The sequence below is a fragment of the Hydra viridissima genome, unplaced genomic scaffold (genome assembly GCF_058129835.1).
Source record: "Hydra viridissima isolate aposymbiotic clone 2 unplaced genomic scaffold, HvirCarnegie_v1 scaffold_20, whole genome shotgun sequence".
NCBI classification, from domain to species: domain Eukaryota; kingdom Metazoa; phylum Cnidaria; class Hydrozoa; order Anthoathecata; family Hydridae; genus Hydra; species Hydra viridissima.
Window position 1 is genome coordinate 288,183 of NW_028324319.1, and position 25,017 is coordinate 313,199.

The 25,017-nt window shown below is 30.6% G+C and overlaps 2 pseudogenes across 1 annotated transcript; both read left to right on the forward strand.

Annotated features, from left to right (window-relative positions):
* The first annotated feature begins 954 nt into the window (after positions 1-954).
* On the forward strand, positions 955-9,669 carry LOC149876417 (uncharacterized; annotated as a pseudogene). The gene is made up of 4 exons (XR_016448705.1): positions 955-1,338; positions 4,130-4,182; positions 4,252-4,506; positions 5,470-9,669. The product of XR_016448705.1 is annotated as an uncharacterized LOC149876417 (transcript).
* A 3,292-nt stretch (positions 9,670-12,961) lies between these two features.
* LOC149876418 (uncharacterized) lies at positions 12,962-13,474 on the forward strand (annotated as a pseudogene).
* Positions 13,475-25,017: the final 11,543 nt, after the last annotated feature.

Sequence of the window (25,017 nt, forward strand, 5' to 3'; positions counted from 1 at the left end):
ATTAATGTAACCGGATTAAAGGGTTAAAAATGCAGTTTTCTGCATAGTTAGTCTTTCACATTAAAATTGTGCGAATAAAAATTTATAGTGAGTTGAAATTGTGAAAAAAATTCTATAAAAGGTTTTACACGGCCGTGCAAAATTCTGAGGCATGATTGTTCAAAAATATATTATGATTACTAACTATTTAAATAAGAATGCCTGAGTTTTTCGTAAATTTAATAAAATAAATGCTGCCTTTTTTACATGAAAGTCTAAAATGAATTTAGATTTCTGTTGAGATAATAGATAATAGCTTCTTAGCAACGCCCCTAGTAACTGAGCATCATATTTAAACCATTTCAGTTGAAGGCATCTATATATACAATGCATTAATAGCAAATCTTTTATCTCGCCACCATATTTTAAATACCAAAAATGGTGAGACGTCATTGAAAAGACGAAAACCTTTCTACGGATCTTTTTTGGCTATTTTAAACATCTTTACTCTGCGTTACTTTTCCATTGTACCTTGTTTTCTATTACTTTACTGTCCGTTTTAAGTGAAAATAAACACCGTACGAAAGCTGTTGCTGAAAGTATTGGTGAAAGAAGATTGGAAAGTACAAGTAACAAATCAAATTTCTTTTTTTTTTTGTTATTAACGGAAAAAAATCAGATGTTGATTTTAGTCATTAATTTAGTTAGAAACTCATTTTACAAAACATATCAATATGAAAGTTTACAACTTGATTTCTTGGCGATTCTCAGCACTTGCAAATAATCTGTTACCTTCAGAACAACACGTTTTGCACGTTTTCGCTTTTATAATATAATATGTGATGTTCCTACTATTTTGTTAAGCCCTATTATTTGATAAAGGCTCTTGCTCATCGACGGCCATTGTTGTATAAAATTAAAAAAATTATGACTTTATTTAAAAACCATTAGCAACTGAGTTTAATCTCAATGCGAGTTAATTAACTTAAAACGTATTTAAGTAAAACTTCAACAACTAAAACAAGATCACGCCGATTTCATTTGGGTTCATCGCAGATCTCGTTTTCAGTTTTTCTTTCTACGAAAGCAATTCCATTTTTATTGGTTTGGGTTTTTGTTTTGTTTCTTGTTTTTATGGCTTGCTGCTGCATGATTGAGTCTTTTTTATTTGGCGTTGAGGTTAAAACTTGAACCTCAATATCTTTAACGTTATGGTTTAATTGAGTTCTAGAACGTTTGTGGGAAACGTTTGTTCAAACAAATTCTGGCTTTGTCCATCAACCAGCTGTTCTCATAAAGATTGCAAATAAGATTATTGTAAGTGAGGAAAATGGAAAAGCTAGAGCACGAATTGAATCGGTGCGTTATCTATTTTTGTACTACTTGTATAACTTGTTACCCAATTTTTTAACGATTTTAGTTTCATAGTTAGAAAAACAAGTAAAAGTAGAAGAAAGAATAGCTTTGAAGAAGTGAATAAATTAAGCAGAACGAAGCAAGAGCTCTTAAATAATAACAAATATTGTAACTGAATATCAGAACTTAAATATGAGAAAGTTAATGCCAGAAACATAACAAACTTAAAATCAGAAAACAGTTTCAGAGAAAGCTTCTTTAACTTTATGAAATACGCTGCAAAATCAGTTCATTAATGAAAGATTGTGCTGCGTTATTCGACTCATTTGATTGCGTAATAGCATTCCCAAAAAGGGCTGCAATTCCTTTCCGATTAGAGAATCAAAACAATAACTTGCACTCATTCTCCTCGCTAGGTTTCTAGCTTCGGAAAAAGTAAAATATATCAGCGAAGAGTTCAAAACCAGCATAAATTATCATAAGTTACATATTCATAATATTCAGTTTTAAGTTTTAAGTAAACATTTCATAAACCATCAACAAACATAGAAAAGTAAGTATAAAAACTTTCCATAGTTGTAAAAAAAGTTTCGTAATAGCAAATCGTTAAACGATGATAGAAAATCGTTAAACGATAATAGCAAATCGTTAAATGATGTTATCAAGCGTATGGCTATAGCTGAAAGGAGAGTGCATTTAAGTCTAGCAACAAAGTTTTCTTCTAAAACAATATAACATTCAAATAAAGTTAAAACGGATAAAAAGATTGCAGAGAACGGTTACACATTAATTACAAGATGAGCTTACAACTTTTATGATACTCTATTTAGGTCGTACTTTCTTTGTCTTGTGACAGGGATATGGCTATTTAAAAAAAAAAAAAAAACTTTAAAAAAAAACAGTTCCAATATACACCAACGAATAGTTGCTGACAGGAGTTGTGCCACAGTTTTATTTTGTGCAACAGTTCTATTTCGTAAAAAAAATTTCTTTCACTTATGTATGTCTTGGAGAACTGTTTCAAATGGTACAATGCTTTAAAAATGGGTGTTTGAGACCTGAAAAATGTGGAGTCTTCAGAAAAACTTTAAGTGATAGTAAAATTACTTCAATAGTAAACTTTATTATAATTTAGTATGTGTTTCACACGATAGGTGACGAAAAAGTGTAAGAGTGTATCTTCTGTCTGAACTGAATATTGTAAAATTACGAAGAAAATTGAAAACTCCACGGAAACCAAGACAATAAAGATATTTTATAACTTTCTTACTTAATAAAAAAATTAAAAGAATGCTAAATGTTGGGTTTGGAAACCTGATAACAGAAAACACAAAAAAAGTTGATTAGAGTTTGATACTATACTAAGGGTATATGAATTTACTAAATATTGTCTGCATAAAATAAAAGCAACATTCTTCTCTCTCATGAAAGAGAAAAATGAAAATGTCATTAAAGTGTGCTTTTACTCGCAACAAAGCCAACCGATTCCTTCTCTTTCTCCTCTGGAATATTATAGAGTTTTATTAGAGCTTTAAACAGTACAAAAACTAGGAGAAGCCCGGTTTCTTAATGATTACAAAAAAGTGGCTGAACAGATTCCAAAATAAAAAAGTCGTTTCCAATGAGAGGAAACAACTTTTTTATTTTGGAATCTGTTCTTTCCAATAAGAAAGTTAAAACTAACTCTCAAATAAAGATTGAAGTACAAAGTGCATAATCTGAAGAGCCTGGTTTTAAGAAAAACAAAACAGGTATCAAAAGTGAATGACTTTTTTTGAGGTAACAGTTGATGTGAAGGACTTCCTTGCCAGTGTTTTTGACAGAGTTTAGAGAATCATGCAGGATGAAGTTAATGTGAGCCAATGAAAACCATGGTTAAATCATTTTAAAGAATATTTGCGCCATCCCAGTCTGCATTTAACACATTTTTGATATCAAAACAACATTGATGGTAGTTTTTGCTTTTAAATAGCGCGCGTATGAATAAATGACGCATAAATTTTAAAATGTTGCAAATGAATGCAATACCGTAGAGAGTCTTTGCTTATCATTTAACGAAAACGAGTTGTCAAAATATTATAAAGGTTGTAGAAATTTAAGATATCATTTTTATAAATTTATTCAAATACACTTAGATCACACCCAAAAAATCATTCAAAATATAATTTTGTCGCAAAAAAGTTGTTCTCCAAAAATGCGCCCTATATGAAAAACCTCTCACATTTTAAACAGTTGTAAATATAGTTTAAAAAATAAAAGAAAACATGCATAATATGACATATGCCCCTTTTGAAAAAACGCCTTTCAATAAAGCTTCTAAGTGCGGAATGGACTTCAAAACCGTTCTTTAACTTATGCTTTATTAATCAATATTTTAAAATAATGCCACAAGTTCTAATTTAAGCAGATCTCAATCATGCAGGAGCTGCTGCATTATTCAGAATTGCTTAAGTTTCTTTTAAAATAGCTGCTTTTGGAAAGATGGATCATTGGCATCTTTTTTGTTCTTAAGATGCAGAGACCCCGTAAGTCATGCCACTTTAACAGTCAAATTAAATTATTTATTATCAATCAAAAGGAAACTTACTGGGATAGCAGTTTTGTTCCAGTGAAATAGAGGGTTTCGATATATCTCAAACCAAACGGATTATTTCACTTCTAAAACTCCCCAAATTTATTTTTGACGCATCTATTTCTTTACACTTGTTTATTAACCGTGAAAATAGTTAGCTGACGAATTTAAGAGCTTTTTATTAAAATTTATCATAACCAATAACTGACTTCTTTTTCGTAGAGCTGCTTTAAAAGACGAAGTTGTCATGGAGAACGAGTTCGACGATATAAAAGGTAATAAAATATTTATGTTTCCCATATGAGACAGATTTTCGATTTTCAAAAAAAAACATTCTTTCTTAGTTGAAAAATTTCCACAAAATGTATTTACAACGCTTGCTGATTTGCTCACTTATGATTGGCAAAAATTTGCTCAATGCCTTTCGGTTGATGACTCAGCAATCGATAATGTAAAAGAAGAATTTGAAACTACAAGAGAACAAATTATACAAATACTGAACCAATGGCGTAAGAATAATTCATCAAAAAGGTGGCGAGATGTGAAAAGAGCATTACTTTTTTGCAAGCGTGAAGATTTGGTCAGTGAATGCGAAGGAAGTAGGTATTTTGAGCGTTATAGTTTTTGTGCCGCCTTAGCATGCCGAAGAAGGCTGCTCCTGAATATTTATTGGAGATAAATAAACACAAAATATACAAAAGAGCTTAAAATACTACAGACCATTAAAATATTTTTTTACCTAAAACGAACATTTTTGAAAAGGACAAACTTTCTTTCATTTATTTAGTTAATTTAAGTGACAAATCTTTCAGGCCTTTTATCAGCAAAAACATTTAGCAATTTTGCGGAATAAATTCACACTTAAATTAAGTTCAAAAAAATATCTATTTATAGCATTATATATATCTAATTATTTGGTTTACAATATTAATTATTTAAAAATATGAAGTAAAAAGTAAATGTGACATGACTCAAAAGTTTTCTGTCTCAATTTTTTTGCAGCCCCTCTGCATTGCACGTTTTTAACTTCCCACCCTCCCCAAAAGAGTATTGTTGCATAAACTACAAAAGTGGAATTTTTGTCAACTTTTTCAACATACCTTTTTAAGGAAATTGATTTCAATTTCGAAAGAATAATAGTTTTACTGCGAGGTTCTCAAATGGAACTTCAAAATATTCCTCAAAATGTTCAAAGTATCAAAAAAATCTTTCTAAATATTCCTGGGAGCATTTTTTATGTAAAAGCTTTTTCTAAAAAAAGCTGCAATTGTTTTAAATAGCATTTACCACTGAAATGGCTGGAAAATAAAATTACTTTATAGACAAAATATTTCATCTTAACAATAGCAAGCGTATTAAAAAGTACATACCACAGCTAGTGATAAATTTTTTAACATAAATTGTCGATTTAATTGTCATTTAAATTTTGGATATAACTTATAATGTTTTTCCTATCAAAAATAAAACAAGTGAACAGCGAAATGCAGTTCAAAAAATAACTTCTAAACACTCCTCAAAAAATGTCACCGTGTTGTTAAAAATAAAAAGTTTTTGCATTTTAGAGTTAATATCCCGACACTCCATTTTCGGTATCCTACCGCCGACAAAAGCCTTCTTTTCACGTGACGATGAACTTAATCAAATTCATAAATGCGTGTGTCAAACTAACGATATGGGTAAATCAATCACGGTTTTAACTGGAATGTCTGGAGTAGGAAAAACTCAGCTTGCTAGAAAGTATGCAACAATTCACAGCGATTGTTTTGAAAGTATTGTGTGGGTGGATGCAGCATTTGATAAAATACAAGTTTCAATGACTAATCTCTGTCACCAACTGGGGTTAAGCGTAAAAGATTCTCAAGGCGATCCGTTTGATATTGAAGTAGTTTCTAGAAAAATACATCACTACTTTGAAAGAGAAAACACAATATACATCTTCGACAACGTGGATGATGAAAGTGTGAAGAATTTTGAAAAATACGTGTCAAATAAAAAAAATTCATATACTTTGGTAACATCGCAATCGAAATTATGGTCTACCGATGTTAATCAAGTGCAGATTCAATCTTTCTCGCCTCAAGATGGATTTCTTTTCGCAAAAACAAATATTAAACAAATATTAACAAACGACGACGAAAAACTAAAAGTTATAACTAAGGTGCTTCAATATCAGCCAATTGCCATTAATCAAGCCATTCTCTATATAAACAACACTAGGATTTCTTTGCAGGAATATTTAGATCTTTTTCGATCATATCCCTTCGAAATGCTCGAGGAAAGTATCCGACCTGAGGAGGAAACAAAATCTACAATAACATCAATTAGCATAGTATTAAACAAAATAAAAACGTCGAATGAAATATCAATTGAAATTTTAAACCATTTATCGTATTGTGATGGTCAACAAATAACAAAAAAGTTTATTCACAGCATTTCAAAATACTTGAAAATAAACGAAGAGCTTTCGGTAAATCAAGCAATAAGATTGTTAGTCAATTACTCGTTGCTTGATCGTTTCGACGATGACAATGACAGGTATGCGATGCACGAAATGATACAGAGAGCGTGTAAATATTATCAGAAGCGCAAACATATAACAGATGAATGCAATAAAAACATCGTCGATATTCTAAAGTTACAGTTGGAAGAAGTAAAAGAACACGTTGACGATTGGAAGCACTTTTACAACCATTTCATCCATATGTTTTGTATTAGCAAATCAAAAATGTGTGAAGTGTTCCATCAGCAGAGTTGGAGTATCCAAAATTTCTTATCAAACGAAGGTTTTTTTCAAGAAGCATTAAACATACTTCATGCAATTCAAGACTATAACACAACATCTTATGGAGCTGATAACCAAATAACGTTAGATACTAAACATAGTATAGCAATCTGCTTGTATAGAATGGGAAAAGATAATGAAGCTTTAGAACTTTATTATCAAGTAGGTAAAATACAAACGGATACTTTAGACATCAATCCTCCATCAACATTTGATTCAAAAAACAATATAGCACTCTGTTTGAGGAACATGGGTAAATACAAGGAAGCTTTAGAAATTTATTATCAAGTTGATAAAATTCATATAGAAAGCTTGGGTATCAACCATTCATCAAAAATGGATACAAAAAACAGTATTGCACTCTGTTTAAGGAACATGGGTAAATACAAGGAAGCTTTAGAAATTTATTATCAAGTTGATAAAATACAAATGGATAGTTTGGGTATCAATCATCCATCAATAATGGATACAAAAAACAATATAGCACTCTGTTTGAGAAATATGGGTAAATACAAGGAAGCTTTAGAAATTTATTATCAAGTTGATAAAATACAAATGGATAGTTTGGGTATCAATCATCCATCAACAATGGATACAAAAAATAATATAGCACTCTGTTTGAGAAATATGGGTAAATACAATGAAGCTTTAGAAACTTATTATCAAGTAGAAAAAATACAAATGGATAGTTTGGGTATCAACCATCCATCAACATTGGATACAAAATACAATATAGCAATCTGTTTATTTCGAATGGACAAATATAATGAAGCTTTAGAAATTAATTGTCAAGTTGATAAATTGCAAACGGATATTTTAGGTTTCAATCATCAATCAACATTGAATACAAAAAACAATATTGCAGCCTGTTTGATTGGAATGGGAAAATATAGCGAAGGTTTGGAAATTAATTATAAAGTTCATAAAAGTAAAATGGATATTTTAGGTATCAATCATCCATCAACATTAGAAACAAGAAACAATATAGCAATCTGTTTGCATCGAATGGGAAAATATGGTGAAGCTTTAAAAATTTATTATCAAATTGATAAAATGCAAACCGATATTTTAGGTATAAATCATCCTTCAACAATGACTACAAAAAGAAATACAGCAGACTGTTTGAATGATATGGGAAAATATAGTGAAGCTCTAGAAATTTTTTATCAAGTTAATAAAATACAAACGGATATTTTAGGTATCAATCATCCATCAAAATTGGATACAAAAAACAATATAGCACTCTGTTTGATGAATATGGGTAAATACAATGAAGCTTTAGAAATTTTTTATCAAATTGATAAAACAAAAATGGATACTTTGAGTATTAATCATCCATCAATATTGGATACAAAACAAGATATAGCAGACTGTTTGAATAGAATGGGAAAATATAGTGAAGCTTTAGAAATTTGTTATCAAGTTGATAAAATGCAGACGGGTATTTTAGATATCAATCGTCCATCAACATTGAATACAAAAAGCATTATAGCACTCTCTTTGAGGAATATGGTAAATACAATGAAGCTTTAGAAATTTATTATCAAATTGATAAAATAAAAATGGATATTTTGAGTATTAATCATTCATCAATATTGGATACAAAACAAGATATAGCAGTCTGTTTGAATGAATTGGGAAAATGTAGTGAAGCTTTGGAAATTTTTTATCAAGTTGAAAAGATGCAAATGGTTATTTTAAGTATCAATCATCCATCAACATTGGTTACAAAGTTTTGTATAGCATTGTGTCTGAGGAGTATGGGTAAATACAATGAAGCTTTAGAAATTCTTTATCAAGTTGATAAAATACAAACGGTTCTTTTAGGTATCAATCATCCATCAACATTGACTACGAAACATGAAATAGGAATCTGTTTGAATAAAATGGGAAAATTTAGTGAAGGTTTGGAAATTAGCTATAAAGTTCATAAAATTAAAATGGATGTTTTAGGTATCAATCATCATTCAACATTGCTTACAAAACAAAATATAGCAGCCTGTTTAAATGGAATGGGAAAATATAGTGAAGCTTTGGAAATTTTTTATCAAATTGATAATATACAAATGGATTTTTTAGGCATAAATCATCCATCAACATTGGTTACAAAACAAAATATAGCAGTCTGTTTGAGTAATATTGGAAAATACAATGAAGCTCTTGAAAATTATTATCAAGTCGATAAAATTCAAACAGTTATTTTAGGTATTAACCATCCATCAACGTTGGATACAAAAAAAAATATAGCACTCTGTTTAAGGAATATGGGTAAATACAATGAAGCCTTAGAAATTTATTATCAAGTTAATAAAACACAAAACGATATTTTAGGTAACAATCATCCATCAACGTTGGATATAAAAAATAATATAGCATTCTGTTTGCATCGAATTGGAAAGTATAATGAATCTTTAGAATTCTTTTACCAAGTTGATAAAATACAAACTAATTCTTTAGGTGTCAATCATCCATCAACATTGAATACAAATTTAAATATAGCAAACTGTTTGTGTAGTATGGGAAAATACAATGAAGCTTTCGAAATTTATTTTCAAGTTTATAAAATACAAACGGATGTTTTAAGTATCAATCATCCATCAACATTGCATACAAAAAATCACATAGTACTCTGTTCATTCTATATATTATTTGTTAATATTTTTTTGCGTTGCTTTGTCAAGACTGTGTAGTGAATATTGCTTGTAAGAGATAGTGAACGCCTTCGGATTAAGAGTAATCTAAAAAAATTTTGGACAGATATCCCCAGTAACTTCACGACTCACGTAGATGAACGAGTTTAAGACTAACGTAGATAAAAGAAATTGTAATACGCCATCATGACGAACACGCACTAGACCTACGCACAGCCTTTTTTCACACAACATTACTTGATGCACCTACGTGACCAATTTTTTATTTATATGTGTAAAATAATGTTAAAATTTAATATTGATAATAAAAGTTAACGTCGGATTAAGTTTATGATTAGTATTTATCTCGTCTTGCCCTCCAACTTTTTTGTTTTGCTTCAGTTACCGTAAATCTTGTGTAGAGTAGGGCATCCCTTTTCGGTTTGAAGTTTCGGTAGTTTGGAATGGGTGGAAATTTCTAATTATAAATTTTGATGGGGTAGAATCAGATGGTTAATGTTGGATGTTCAATGAGCACTGAAGAGTGAAATTGGGGATGTCGTTGTGGCTACGGTAAGATTAGAGATTTAGGTACTTTAGTTTGTTATAGTGGATGTCAAAATTAAACCAGCGGTGTTTATGGGTTACTTGATTTTTAGAGAACCAATTCAGTTGATTTACCTGCTTACACTCTAAAGACGTATGGTGCTTTGAAGAACCTTAGAGGGTTCTTGACGATGGTGCCTCATTCCCGCAATTACCAATCTGTGCAATATTAGGGTTGTGGTATACAACTTCAACATGCAACACATTACCAAAAGCAGATTTTGGATAGATAATCATTTTCTCATCAATAACTAACCAAATGTATTCTTCATGATTACGATAGGCTATTGCTCTGCTAACAGGATGCCTTTTGCTTAGCTCATTCTTAAATCCATCGAGCAGATCACAAGACTTTTCATAATACGTTAGAAAGTTTTCATTTTGAATATCCCATTCTTTAGCTTTCTCATCAGAAATTCTTTTATCACCAAAAGGCACATATGTTAGACGACTTGGATAACTCTCAGTCAAAACTTTTTGAGTTTCTTCAACTGGCTTTGCTATTGTTTTATTATAACCAGAGAATGATTGTCCTACACTCTCTGATAACCAATATTTTGTTCTTGCTTCTGAAACAACATTTTTAATTTGATCTTTGTTCATTAGATGGTTATTTAAGATGGTTATCCAAACTCAAATGCCATTTAAAACATAAAAGGCATGGCAACAGCTTTGCAATACCATGCTTATTTTTCTGAGACCACAAATATAACACCCTTAACTTACGCTCTTTTAAAGATGCATCTTCCTTTAGAGAATTATGCTTCACAAATGATTTGACAAATGACTTAGCTTTATTTCACAAACAGGGCAGATTATATAAAAAAATCTACGGTTGTTTCCCACTTTTATCTTCTTCACAGTTCCAGATGGTCCAACATGGTTCTTATGTTGGTCCAGATGGTCCTTATGAAGAAAAGCTCCTATATTTTTTTTCTTTTGCTCTGCGTTTCTTTTCTTAGCAAGTTTTGTAACTGATGTTTTTGGATGCTTTTTACAGATTGATTTTTATTTGTTTGTGATTGTTTATCACATTTAGACATGTACTCCCTCTCAGCAGCTTTTTCTGCTGATTTAACCTGCTTTGTAATAATTCTATTTCATCATGAAGACGTTTTATCTCATCATTTGGAACCTGTAACAAATGTTAAATGCAATTATATAACACAAACATTAAACTTTGCTGAAACTATATAAATATTTACATCCATTAACTTATGAAAGTCTTTATATGTGTTCCATGGACTAGATGGCGAATAAAAATAATTTTAAAAATCAATACCATTTTCTTTTGATATTTTCTGATAAAGATCTAAATCTTATTATAAAATTATATAACTAAAATATATATTAAATTACAAACAAATAATTGGTACCATTTACAGTATGTATAAAAACTTCAAAAATTATCAACATGTTCATAAAAACACAAATATTTTTTTAACATTTTGGAGATATTATGACAGTACTTTGTAACTTAAACAGTGTTTTATTAGCAAAACATGTTTTAAATAATATCAGTGCTTGGTCTAAGTAGTGATCTTTTTAAATGCTTCTTGTCTCGAATCTAGCGATTAAATAATGGATATATGTACATACATGTGGGTGGATGTTAGTGATGTGCGAAATTTGAAACTTCAATTGCGAATTCGAAACTGACTTTTAGTTTCGTTTCGAATCGAACTTTTTTTTTAGTTTCGAATCATTCGAATTTTATCGTTTAAATGTGAAAGAAAAAAGTTATACAGTACCACAATGGCGGATAGTAACGATGGTAATTGTCGAAGTATTGTCTAGGAAATTTTAGTAGGCAAAAAACGAATGGCAATACAATTATAGGCCCTTGCAAAATAGGAACATGCAAGTTACCTGTTTAGTGTCCAACTGGAGCAACAACAGGTCTTTATGCTCACTTACGTGCTGCTCATCCGAAAGCGCATAAAGAGTGAGTAGCTAGAAATGGAGAGAATCGTAAAAGAAAACTTGCAGAAGAAGAACTGAAAAATGAAAATAAGAAGCAAAGTAAAGTTGATGATCTTTTTTATAAGAAAGCACATTGGTCGCGTAGTTATCCAAATGCCATCGCTATAACGAATTCGGTTGGTCGCATGCTTGCTCTAGACATGTTGTCAAACGACTTTGTAGAAGGCAGAGGATTCAAAGAACTGATGAAATTAATGGAACCACAATATCTAGTGCCAAGCAGAACTACGTTTTCAAGATCAGTTGTACCTGAGTTATATTGTAGTGTAAAACAGAAAGCCGCTAATGAAATATATCGAGATTTTGAAGTTATTCCTTCATATTCATTCACGACTGACCTTCGAGGGCGTAAGATTCATTTGGAGACTCCACGGGAAGAAACGGCAGGGCCACATTTTGAAAATTTTGACTTTTTACACTTTCTAGCTTTACTAACCATAATAGCATATTTTGTATTTGAATTCAATTCAAATAAACGATTTGATGCATATTTAAGGTTTTTCTAAATTTTCCTAAAAATTCGAAACTTATATAGGTTTAAAAGTTTAATAATGACTTATCTCCAAATCAAAAAATGTGACCCTGCCGTTTCTTCCCATGGACTCTTAATTTGTTTATTTCTGTCTGTCATATGTAAGTACTGGGTTTGAGCTAAAGACATTTGCATTAGAAAACAAGCCGTTTTCAGGAGAACATACCAGCGAAAGAATTCTTGAATCTTTAGTAAAGACTATTGATAATTGGGAACTTCCTCGGACTATTCCAATTTATGCGTTGCGTGATAGTGGCAGTAATATGAAGAGCGCCATGAATCTCTCACAATTATTTTATGATCTTTCTTGTTTTGATCACACTTTACAATTAACCATCAATGACGCCGTGAGTTAAATTGATGAAATGCAGACTGACCTTTCCAAAAACCGTCGTATTGTGTCACATTATCACCATAGCTGCTAGGCTACACAGAATTTGCACAGAGAGCAGAAACGATTAGGAAAGGCAGAACGAGAACTGATAATCAATGTTGCTATTGGGAGGAACTCGGACTACTTTATGCTGAAGGGATAATGCGAAGTAAAAGATGCCACACCTGCAGAGCTATCAATAAGTGAAAAAATTGATAATTTGACTAATGCAGAATGGAAGCTTGCTGAAGGCTATTGCATAGTTCTTGCTCCATTTGAATAAGCAAGTAGAGAATTATGTGCCAAGAACTACCCAACGTCGTCGATGAAAATTGACTTAAATCAGCAATTGGAGCGATTCATCAATGATCCTTCACATAAGGGTTGCGGTGTACTTCTTGCTTGAAAATTAAAGTTAAAACTAGACTGACGATTTCCGCAATTCATATCAGCTTTGCCTGATGCAGCGTGTACATTTCTTGATCCACGCTACAAGTTCATCTTCTTCTCTGAACAACAGCAAGCTACTGTTGTAGACAGTCTTCATCAGTACTCTAAGGAATTCCGATCTCGTGGCGGTACTGGTGTTGGTGGAGGTGGACATGATGCCTTGAGCGACCATAACAAGAACTTAATTCATGGTACAATTCCAAAACTATAAAGTTTTTATGCTATGTGATTAACACATATTAAGACTTGATGGTAATGGTAATGGCCTGCAGTTTAGATTTAACTTTCAGATTTACTGCATTGTGGTTTAATTTAATTACAGATGAATAATAAAACAATAATGCATAGGTTTTATTTTCTGTTTGCAATTTTAGTTTTACAGACATTTATATTATATAATACTTTGTAGGAACATCCTGCTTTAGGAAGTGCTGGTCCTGGTTCAGTTCCTAGTCGAACATCAGCTGCAGCCTCATTAGCCAAGCAGTTTATGGGATGGCTTTGACTGCATGCTTACAACAGCAACTGCGAATAGGATGCTGCCAGTTGATGATGCAGCTTCTGTGCAAGGGGAGGTTAGAATGTATATGATTGAACCTCCTATTGGTAGGAATGCCAATGTAGTTGATTGGTGGAAAGTTAATCATCACCGTCTGCCGAAACTCTCAAGAATAGCGAGGATATTATTGGCTTTTCCAGCAACCTCTGTAAATTTGGAGAAATTGAACTCGACGTCTGGTGACATTGTTACAAGAAGGCGATCTAATCTGCCCTCTGAGGATGTGGCTGAACTAACTTTTATTTACCAAAATTTGTAGTATAACAGATAGCAGTAGCGTACCGAAGCCAGAGTGCACTGCCAGCCACAGCCAGTACAGTGCACTGCAGATCTAGGTCTCGGACTCTCTGGAACCATTACCTATGCATGCACAACAACTTTACATAACTGTATTGCATTTGCATTCATTATAGCCTGGTACTTTTGTTTGTATTGTATTATATGTTAAACTATAACTGTAAATATAATACTAGTCCTAGTCTTTATTCTATGCACTGCATTGCAAGCACTTGACTTGACTCTTTTTTAACTTGAATTATTACACATTGTAATTGCATGCATTTGATTTCATTCACTTTTATTTGGCTCTAGAGTCTAGTCTGTGTTGCTTAGTGTTTTGTTTACATTGTAAAACTGTAATATGATTGGTTTTTGAGTATAAAATGTATGTTTCATTTCTGTTCTGTGTTCTGTCACACGCTATAAATTATTACTATTTAAATACCAAATTTCAATATTAGTGCAGCGTACTTTCGAATCTAATTGAAATCGAACGAAAGTGGCTTAGTTTCGTTTCGAATCGTTTCGAACTTAAAATCTTGGTTTCGCACATCACTAGTGAATGTATGTATGTATGTATGTATGTATGTATGTATGTATGTATGTATGTATGTATGTATGTATGTATGTATGTATGTATGTATGTATGTATGTATGTATGTATGTATGTATGTATGTATGTATGTATGTATGTATGTATGTATGTATGTATGTATGTATGTATGTATGTATGTATGTATGTATGTATGTATGTATGTATGTATGTATGTATGTATGTATGTATGTATGTATGTATGTATGTATGTATGTATGTATGTATGTATGTATGTATGTATGTATGTATGTATGTATGTATGTATGTATGTATGTATGTATGTATGTATGTATGTATGTATGTATGTATGTATGTATGTATGTATGTATGTATGTATGTATGTATGTATGTATGTATGTATGTATGTATGTATGTATGTAATGTATGTATGTATGTATGTATGTATGTATGATGCATGTATGTATATGCTGCCAAAGTACCTGATGTTCATATTGGATTTATAAGAGTTTTGATTCTTTTAGATATTATGTATATATATATATATATATATATATATATATATATATATATATATATATATATATATATACATATCACACTGGATGTAATGATAGGGCGGCAGTGTATTTTTGTAAGTTTAAGGCGACATTTTTTTTTCGTTTCATTTTTACCATTGATGATTATATCTATACAATATAACTCAAAGGCATAAAAAAGGTTATTTTTACCTTGTTATCATCAACAACCGCTGAAATTTAAGAGATAAAAAATACACTGTCACCTTAAAGTAACACAAACACTAATTGTAATACAAAAGTAATACAAACACTAATTTAGATATTTCTTTCAAAACTTTGTTAGTTTCTATTACTGTAAATTCATGTGTTTCTTTTGAAAGATGAATTTAATTGGTCGGCAATAAAGTGTTGATGATGGCCGAGGATTTTGCCAAATAATAATATGACAATCATCACTCAATCTCAATAGGAAAAATGCAAAAACAAACAGAAATTCATCATTAGCATCGAAGTTCTCAAATCTTTGTTTGTAGGTCATATTGCCAGAACTTCCGTCACATCCCCATTTGCTTATTAATGTAAGTGACAATTAAGAAGGTTCATTTTTGAGAAATTGAGTTTGTGTTTTTATTAACCGTTCAGTTGTTTTATTCAATATGGCTTAGAATTTAATTTCAGCCCATGTTTCTGAGACAGAAGTAAAGTCTTCTGGAGGGTAACAGGTCTTTTTGGATTTACAAAAATTATGGTAAGACGGAAATGCTTCATGTCCCGCTTTCAGAGACCACTTTCTTGTTTGTTTATAAGAGTGACTCGTACACTTGAAATCTACATAATAAGCTAATGCCTCATCGCTACTCAACTGTCTGCCGCCACAAATGACATCAGTAGATTTTCTTTTTTTAATGTTTCTTTACTTTTTCTAATAGAAGTAGCTACGCCTCTTTGACCCGATAAACGATGTGCTATTTCAGCAGCTGTGGTTAGTTCACTGGCACTCCGCGATCGTACTAAATCTACAACTCTACGTCTTTTGGTTTTTATACACGAGTCTTCAAAGTTTTTTTTGAGTCAACCTTGAGGCCGACTTCCTTCATGTTGTGGAAGCACTGGACCGATGCAAACTCTTATTAAATTCTAAACCGTTGCCCTCTAATCAACTTTTAGTTTTGTTTAAAAAGTTATCCGCAGTTCTATTGACTGCATTCCACTTTTCTGCAAATTTAGCGGATATGCTAGTAATTTTTAATTGTATTTTTTTTTGAGAATCACAAGTCACATTTTCTGTACTATATTCTTTCAGAATAAAGTCACACAGAAGAAAATTTCGTTCTTCTTTTGTATGCTTTCGCCATTCTTCAAATAATTCCAATTCTGTAATAGAATACACTCGGTCTGAAAAAAATTCTACAAAACTTAAACGGGCAGACCTGGGCAGCCAAATTTTTATGTCTACACACCTTAGGGGGTTGTGATTATTCTTTGTAAAAAAATTAGCCTGGATATATGTGGATAAAAATAGTTACATGCTTTGAAAATTAATAAACGAAAAATAATTTAAAATTTTTATATAGTGTTTTTAAACTCTACATAACACTAGTCATGCCACTTATTTGAATTAAATTTTCGAAAAAATACAAAGTATATACCTCTAAAGTAAAATTCATCGCAACAGTTGTAATTATTATTCATAATAAGTTTTCTATAAACTATTCCTACACTGCAAAATTGCAACAAATTTGACAACAAAAATATATTTTTCTTTTAGTGTCACTGAAGCGCTAACAATTCAATATTTAAAAACTCGTGCACTAAATAATACTTGGAGTTTTTCCTAGAAAATGTTCAATAGTATCATGGGATTATCTACTAATTGATTCCTTGAAATGACGTTTATCTACCTAGCTTGTATTAGATGATTCACTGTGCGACGTGTCTTTGTCGCCCTTAGAGCTTTTCATATTTTCGAAATTTCTTCATTCGAATCGCTCTATTTATATTTCACTGAATTTCAAACTTTAACAAATCATTAATTTCAAACTTTAGCAAAATCATTTCTTATATAAAAATTTCTTTAATTTAGAACTTTTTTTTTTAGTTTTTCTAATAATTACTATTTAAATTTTACGGCACTTCTTTTTAAAAAATATTTGGCTTTGTTTAAATGACAATTTGAAGCATACACAGCTTTTCAAGTATGTGTGATCAAATTTATCAAACAAACAAAACTAATTTCTTAAATAAAAATAACTTAAATGTGTGAGAGAAGACTGTTAAACTTTTCTGCCTTTTTGTTAAACGGGGATAGTCTTTTGCTGGGTTGATTTCATCAGAGTAACTTTAGAGTCTTCAACTCCCACCCATTTTTTTTTCCCCATCTTTTGATTAATTACCCCCCCCCCCCCCCCACCTTCGCTGAAGTTCCCACTATCCTCCCGTAAAAATGTTTTGAAATCTTCATTTATATTTCCGGATTTTCTTCACAAATGTGTCATTCTGACCAAAAAATATAGCTTATTTATATTCATTTCCCAATATTTTCTCTTGAATTTAAAAGCATGTAAAATATAAATAAACCCAATAATATTTATTGGAAAATAGATCTAAATTATTTAACAAACGTATATTTTAAGATTTTTTCAATTTTTCTAAGCTTACTTTTAGTTTCTGCAGTTTTTTCCAATGATCACTAAAAGATGTTATCTTCCCAACACATATATGAGACTAAAGAAAACTGTAAAATCAGTTAAAAAATTTCAAATATAATAAAGTTGACTAAAACTAGTTTTTCAAAACTTTTCTTAAAGTTGACAAAAACTTTGGTTTTCTTTAGATCTTAAAGAGTTTTTTAAAATTTAATTAGAACAATGAACTCTCAAAATGCATATCTTTCATCGCAATTTAACTTACGATATGCTTTTGGGCAGTAACAGGTTTTTTCTTGTATTTTTAAAGGTTTAATGGTGAAGTTAAGAGGAAGTGGAATATTAAAAAACCTTCTGAAGATTCTGAAATTTGTTTTATAATTGTATATTTTTGTTAATTGTATGTTTTTGTAAATTGTATATTTTTATAAATTGTATAATTGTACGCTTTTAATAATTATATTATTAGTATAGAAATGGTGCTATTACCATAAATTACTGAAAATGAAAAATTCTCACTAGGATTTAAAAAATCTTTCCGCCATTTGTTTCTGAGTGTAAAAACTCTTTTGTTTATTTATGCTTTTTTAAGCTTTTATTTGTTCTGAAATTTCTTTAACAGGTGGATTTTTTTATAGTACCAAATGGTACTTCCACAGTTTCAAACAGCAATGTCTTCTTTCGGAAAAATGTTTTTAGCATGAAATAGTTTTAAAAAACCTTTTGGTATTTTTAGGGGAGAATTAATATTGAATCAAGTTTAATACTTGAACTTGATTCGATAATGAATTTGATTATGTTTAATGTTGCATAAAAGTAACTTTTATATGACTTTGTTGAGATGCTACAGGTGTGAAACTAAGATTATTTATATGCAGCTGAAGAGACGTTTTCTTGCAGAATTCGATGGTTAAAATTTTTATTAGAATTGTTAAATATGGAGGAATTTGTTAAAATTTTGTTGAAAAAATTGTTAAATATCTTGAAACACAGTTTATCTATTTCTGTGGTAAACTATTTTGATTTACAAAGTTAAAGAACTTCATGGAATCATTTATGTTATTGAATATCATTAATTCAATAATAAAAGTATATCAAATTAAAAAATTTAAAAAAAATTAAATCAACAAATAAATTACATTCAAACAACATATTTTTTGATGATAAAAGTGATTGCATGAAGGTCTTTCAGTTATTTTCATCAATAAACATAAAATTGTAATAATGATATATGAGCGAAAAAAAAGGGTTACTTTGCCAAATATTCATTAAAGCATTGTTTTCAAACCCATAGAGTTAAGCCAATTTAAATGCAAGTGGAATCTCATAGCCCCAAAGCTGCATTGAACTCAATTATTCATTTAAACTTAAATTTTTATTAATTGAAACTGGTGTTTTTACTTTAGCAAGGAAAAAAACAGAAGGAAATAAGAAATAACTTACAAAAAAAATAAGAAAATAAGGAAAAATAAGGAAATAAGGAAATAAGAAATAACTTACAAAATAATCACATACCGTTTGACACATCTTTTAAATATTCTGCCACGAAGACGGTCATCGACTTTTTCGATCCTCCGTTTTATGTAACCAAAGCGACATTAATTCTGAACCAAAATGTGCCCAAAGGATGGACAGGGGAGGAAGGAGCACCAAAGGAGCGAACAAAATGAGCAAGGAAGGGTTGGTTGAATCAAGGACATATTAATAGATGGATGTTCAACTCATTGTTTCAAAAAAAGATATGCGTGTTACGGAATTATTTAGATAACAATTGCGAAACAATAGGTGATAATTGCTATACCTGGGAGTATTTTTTATTTGATTAGACGTCGGAAAAAGATGGTCTCGACTATCCAATAAAAGAATTTCAAAATATTTTTCTTTGTATTCATAAAATGAGTATAATAAAAAACTTCAATATTAATCAAGAAGATTATTTTTTGCTTGAAAATATTGAAAACGAAATTGAAATAGTTGTGGTGGATTTTATTGAGCTAGATCTTCGAATTAGAGCTCATACCATCAGCAATTTCTACTGAAAAGTCGATTGCAGAAGAAGAAACAAAAAAAGCTGAAAAAAAACAGAAGAACAGTTAATAATTGGTAGACATTAGTACTAAATGTGTGTTTATACTCGCATGTTGTGGAACCTAACGTCTAAAGTTAAATACCATGAAATAAGTGAAGAACGTAGCAAATTTTACAAATAAATCTTTAAAAAACAAACTTCGGGTGCATTTATAGCAAATAAAAGAAGAATAATCTATCATATTAAGAGTTATAACATTTAGTGTTACTTAGGTCTTAAATGCTTTTTTGATGGTGGTATTTTAAAGAAGAGGGAAATAAGGAAGAGTATATTTTCTAAACAAACCTATGATGAAACAAAAGAATAGTATCAACTGAGTTTTTCATATTTTTTATCTAGCCTATTTTCCCCATTTTTAAATACAAGTAAGGCCATTTCAAGAGAACTGTAGGTCAGGTGTGTCAAACAGCAGGTAAAATTTGCTGTTTAGGGGTTAATTTTTTATCTTAAAAGAGATTTAAAATTCAGAAAAAAAGTAGTACAAAAATAATTAACAACACATTTTAAGAGAATGTTGCACATATAAACGTAGTATTTTTTCTAAAACATATTTTCCAATTCTGAAATTATTTTCTGTTTCTTTCTGAAACTAATCGCGTTGCAGCAAATTTTGTTAACAGCGAAAAAGATTTTTATTATAGCTACTTTTGTCAAACTGAATATAGATTGATGTGTACCGATGTACACCCAGGGTGGGGTGCTTTTAAAATGATTACAAAAAAAGAAGTATTTAAAAACTATTTATAAGGATTTTTTATAGGAGTGACGTGTCGTGGACGGAACAGACAAAAGCTTCTTTTACTTATTGACGAAGTATTCTTCAAAATTTGTTCTAAACTAAAATTGCTGGAGATATAAAAATTTGGGTGTTACACTCAAATTTGTTGTTGTTTTTTTTCAATAAAAAAGGAAAAAGATGTGCACGAAGCTGCAAGATTTTGTGATTTAAAGTTACACAACGTATGTAAACCCAAAAAATAGATAATAAAAAAACAACGGCACCTTAAGCGATGCCTTTTTTTATTCAAGTTGTTAGCATTATTAATCATATTACCGAGTTCAGTTCTATAAAAAATATCAAAACACGGAACATTAGAAAACATTTTCATATTATTGGTTCTGTCAAATAGATAATCAAGTGACGTTTGTTTTGAATTCATTTTTAAGTGAAAAAAAGTGTCCGAAAGAAAACTTTGACAAAAAATTTAACTATAAACAATCGGAAAATAGCCGTACCCCAACTTTAAACTGACGAATAAGTGTTTTAAACTCTACAAAGCAAGAATTTTGAATAAATTTGATTGATTTTTTTAATAAGCAAATCTTCATACATGCAGCGTCTGGAAACACGACATTACTATTAGTCTTGCATCACCAAGGCTCTTCAACAATAGGTTTAAAATAGTAATTAGAAAAGATTTCTAAAATGTACTTATTCAATGTGCACAACAAGTCGAAATAAAAAATTAAAAAATTAAAAACCAGAAATAAAAAAACTAGGCTCCAAACGCACTAAGCTATAAGAACAGTCACGTTGTTGTGAGCACAACACGAAAGTTGTGTTCACAACAACTTTCGTGTTGTAAGCTTATCGTTGTACCTTTTGTACTGTTACTTTCAGAATTTAATATTTTCACAGAAATATTAAAATGTATCAATATTTATATTTGGTGATGTAGCATGTATGTAAACCATGCCATCACTTAGAAAGTAGATTTCAAAACCAAATCTTTTTTTTTTTGCGGAAAACTTATTTCATCATTTTGAACATATTTCTTCGAAAAGAAGTTTTTGTGCTGGAGAGTTCTAGATGACCTCGCCCACCGGCGATTGGATTCGAAAAAGATTTTGTTCGCAAAAAAGATAAAATGAGTCTGAATTATTCTTAGCAATATGATCTTGTGTCACACGCTTTCGTATTTAAGGTTTATAGGGTATGAAGCCGAATTCCAACAAAATCAAATTTGAAAACTCCACCACTCTATACTGCATGAACAGATCTCAATTAGCCTCAAAATAACTTCTACACAGTCATAACTTCAAAGTAGTCGCTATGCTGAAACCAAATGCTAAGTATAACCAAAAAGCAGCAATTATCAAAAGTGTTCACGCTGGACTCTCGGCGACAAAACTCATTCAGTTCTTCGGGTACCCGAAATCATTCAGTTCTTCGGGTACCCGAAATCAACTGTGTACAATGTGATTGTGAAATGCAATGAGCCAGAGGAGTCCAACAAAGGTTCTGCAATACCAGCGAGGAAAACTCACTCGAAGGAGCGCGTTGTCAGGAAACCTGACGTCATTTCACGGGCTCAGGACCTAAATCAAGGCAGTCAATTCAAAAATTGTCGCCAGTTGTTGGTGCGAGTAAAAAAATTATGAATTATCGAAGAGGATCTCCACTGTTGTATGCAAGCATAGTGAGAGAGATGCTCTCTCTAGCCGCTACGACAAAATAAGTTGAACATTGCTACTCTTTATAACCTTATTATTTAGTCATTAAAAGAAAATTTTGTAAATCTTTTTGTTTATTCAATAATAAATATGTTTGAAAATAAATGGTAATTTGTCCGGATTTTGTCGCCGCACCCTGCATCAATCCCTATTCGACAGTAATTTAGGATTTTTCCATCCGATACAAAAATTGCATCAGAAAACATTAAAGCTAATTATAGCATTAAAAAGTTCGACAAAAGGTTTGGAAATAAAAAAGACTTAAAAATAATTAATGAACTTAATTTTTAAGAAATAATCATGAATTAAGAGTATGCAAAAGTTTTGTTTTTTTTTTTTGTTTTAATTTTATTTCAAAAAGAAGTTTAAATATATGACTAAAATAATTTTTATTCTAATGACTAAAAATAATATTTATTCTAAATTTATTCTAAGCTATGACTAAAATAATTTTTATTCTAGTTAATGACCTTTTGCTATCTTGTAGGTAAGACTCTAATAACATCCCTATTGATTGATATTGATTTGGACTCAAAAAAAGATGCAAGGAGATTTTAACTTCTGGTCGGGAGAATGCTCAAGTGAGCAAAACAAATGTTACTCTGATGGTGCTAAGTCTGGTGAATAAGCAGAATCTGGCATGACCTTCCAGCCTATTTCAAAAGTTATTTTTGTGTGTTTCCATAGCAACGTTTGGATGAGTGTTGTCATGAAACATGACTTATCGCTTACCATGACATCGTCCAGTTCTTTTTTCTAAGATTACTTCATTCAAACATCAAAATTGTTGAGAGCAACGTTGAGCATTAACAGTTTGCTTAGTTTCCGATAACTCAAAATAAAATAAACCTTTCATACCCCACTAAACGTATTCAAAATTTTTCAATCGTTGAATCATGTTTCGCTCAACTCATACAGAACCCATTTTCCTTTTTTTTGAACTTTTCTTAATTCATGTAAACGTCTAGTACTTTTGGCTTCTTGTGGTCTTCCAGAGCATTTCTGGTCTTCTAAGTCGTAGCATCTACTGCTAAACCAAGCAAGCCAACTTTAATAAGTTCTTGCTTCTAGAGCATTGATTCCTTAAAAAGAACGAGTTGCATCAGTAGCTTTAATAGCTTTGTCAAAATAAAGCATGCTATGTCTTAAAAGAATCTTTTCTAATTCAAATGTTTTAGAGAAAATATTTCAACAATAATAAATTGTCTTTACTTAAAGTAAAAAGCCATGTTAAATAACAAAAAAAAATTTTCAATCAAATCATGTAACCACAGCATAGTGATTATATTTTAATTTGCATAATTAAGTTAAAATTGAAGTTTAATGACAAAGCTTTTGCATAATCCTAACAAATGGAATAACTGGAATTATAGAAAAGCTTAAAAAAATCTATATTAGGGCTTCCTCATTAGCGCTGGGGATGGCCTTTTTATTTTTCAAAAATAAGTAAATTAAGGCTTTATCAAAAGGCAAATTATATATTTATTTTTAAATACAAACAATAAAATTATAAAAGTTTCTAAATTAATTGTCATAAAATTGTCATTATAATTGTCATTACAATTGTCAATACAATAATGTTGCAGATGAAGCAAAGGATCATTATAAATCTTTCATTAAAAGAGAATATGTTGAAAAAGATACTCAAAGATAGATTTTTATTTAAGGTTTTTGGAAACTGTTTGGGTTTGAAAGGGTGGGTATTATTTTCAAAGTAATATTAATTCTGATGAGCGGACTGCACTGGAAAAAGGTATTAGCATTAATGAAAATATTCTGGTAGAAGACTTTCAAACGGAGGGTTCATTTAGATGCAGAGCACCTATTTGCGTGAAGGTAAATGAATTCTAACCTGATGGTTTTCGATTTTAAAAGCACTTTCGGATAGTTTCAGACAAGCACATTTTTTTCTACCTTGCTAAAGAAAATTTTAAAAAACATATTTTTTAAAATTGAGGAAAATGTGACCAGCCATTAAAGAATTCGTGCCAGTGAAACAAATGGATACCCAGTCTTCCACTGAAAAACTGTTCGTAAGCTTCAAAAGAAACAAAAACATTAATAAAATGAAAATGAATGCACCACGAAGGAAAAGATTTTGACAAAGAAACGAAGTTTAATTGTTTTGAGAGAATTATTGCTGTGTTTAAATTTTGATTTTTTAAGTTTAATTCATTATGTAAATAAAAATTGAGTAGTTTCAAATATTGTCTGGCAGAATCTTCTAGAAATAACTCAGTAAACTGTAGATTTTTAGGCGTTTCTCCGAGAACTTTGAAAAAACCTTACAAAAAACGTCTACATTCTTCTAGAAATTATAAAAAGACCACGCTTACCTCCTATATCTTAAAAAACACTAGAATTGTTGTCTTAAACAACACTCTTTCATGCTGATTGCCTCATACCAAGCAACACAGTTTATAAGCCTTCAAGGCGAATTTTAATGTTTATAAAAAAACGCTATTTACCAATTTTCTTAATTAGTCACAAACACGAAGCACCCATTTAAACTCTAAGTTAGGTCTCCCTTCGTATTCGAGGTAACATTTTACGATATAAAGTCAATGATGTGAAAAGCAAAAAAAAAAAAAAAAAAAAAAAAAATCAGTTTGAAAAAATTGTTTTAATGAAATATTTTTGTGTTCAAACGCTGA